This window comes from Temnothorax curvispinosus, unplaced genomic scaffold (genome assembly GCF_003070985.1).
Source record: "Temnothorax curvispinosus isolate PA1 unplaced genomic scaffold, ASM307098v1 QBEX01000736.1, whole genome shotgun sequence".
NCBI classification, from domain to species: domain Eukaryota; kingdom Metazoa; phylum Arthropoda; class Insecta; order Hymenoptera; family Formicidae; genus Temnothorax; species Temnothorax curvispinosus.
Window position 1 is genome coordinate 1 of NW_020210516.1, and position 1620 is coordinate 1620.

A 1620-nucleotide genomic window follows, 5' to 3' on the forward strand; every position below is an offset into this window, starting at 1 on the left:
ATTGTCTATAATTTTATTTTTATGAGTCAACTTTTTAAGTATATAAGTGAGTGTAAAAGTGCATAAGTATAAGTATATAAGTGTGTATATCAAATATAATAATATAATAAAATAAATAGCATATATAACATAGACAACTTAGATATATGTTATGGTAACGTTAACAAGGTTAACTCATTTTAACATTGGTAATATGGTAACACTAAACTTAATCACTATCCGATAATGATTCACTGGAATTTGAATCATTGCTACTTTATGAAAAACTTGATGAATTGGGCGATGTTGGACGTCAATGACGTTTTCTTTGTTTTTCTTCTTCTTCTGCAAAACATTTTTAACATCATTATTATTAAGGTGTTTTTAATTTTTTATTAGTAACTTTTAAAATATATTGTTTTCTAATTTTTTGTATTTATTTATTGAAATACTTTGTTTTAAAAAATCTAGACTGTTAAGATCTAGTATGTTAATTAAAAATGTTTATTATTTTTTATAATCATCTATGCTAACAATAAATGTTTAAAAATATTAAAATTTTTTATTTAATTCAATATCTTATATTTTACATGTAAACACAACTATATTACAAATTATTTTTTTAAGTATCTTTTTACTGTTAAAGAGTTCTTTAACTGTGTATAAAGTAATGAGAAAAATATCAATTATTAAAAGAAAAAGTACTATACTTTAAAGATTAATTCCATTAAGTTACTTGTTTTTATAAATTTTTATGAATATATCAATCTATAAACACATATTTTCCATTAAAAAATACAAAAAAATATTACCTTTAAACATATAAAAATTATTTGTCTATTGTTGTTTAAAAAGTATTGACAAACACAGCAGGTATGACGAGAATTCTTGAGTACGTGAGCGATAGAAAGAAAGTTCCTTTTAAGAAAATTTCGTCTTTATTGTATGTAATTCTTTCTAAAAATATGCCAACGTAAAACAAATTGATATGAACTAAAGAGTTTTTACGTGAATATAAACAAACAAATCAGTAATCAGTCCTAAAAATAGAATAAAGAATAAACTAAAAAGAGTCAGATCTTACAGGACGGAATCAAAGTATCTAAATTACTGACTGAGAATGAGAGTCCGAAACGTATTTGAATGTAATGCTGCTGACGAAAAAAAGAAAGATAGAAAAATGAAAAAGGGGGCCCTCTGGATGAATGTCTATCAGATCGGTTCTTGGGCTAGAATTTTAGGCCAGAGCCACAAGAACAAAATGCAGATCTCAGATCTGAAAACGAGAATGAACCTAGCAGAGGCCCTTGTACTTTGACGACCAATGTCGATCTTCAATATGGCGTCTTAAGATTCGGAATCTATCAATATTCCCTAACCTAACCTAACCTAACCTATCAAAGGCCCCGCTCATGGGATTAGATCTCTCGCCTCGATCTTCCCTCACGGACGCTAGTCGTTGCAGCTCTCCTTTTCCTGCTCATGAGTCCACTCCTTGGTCATCTGAATCTTGCTCGGTCAGAGTCCAAAACCTTTGCAATTGTCAAGATGAATCCGAAAGAAGGGCAGAGAATCGACTCGTCCGAAAGATCGCTAATTAATATACAGTATTGATTTTTTATTTAGAACCACTTATTTTGC

General features: G+C 28.6%; 1 long non-coding RNA gene across 1 annotated transcript; it reads right to left on the reverse strand.

The window, feature by feature from the left end:
- Window positions 1–85: 85 nt before the first annotated feature.
- Window positions 86–1597, reverse strand: LOC112457149. Its single transcript, XR_003041060.1, has 2 exons — window positions 792–1597; window positions 86–324 (listed from the first exon to the last, which is right to left on the reverse strand). It is a non-coding gene; the product is annotated as an uncharacterized LOC112457149 (long non-coding RNA).
- Between the last annotated feature and the right edge of the window lie 23 nt (window positions 1598–1620).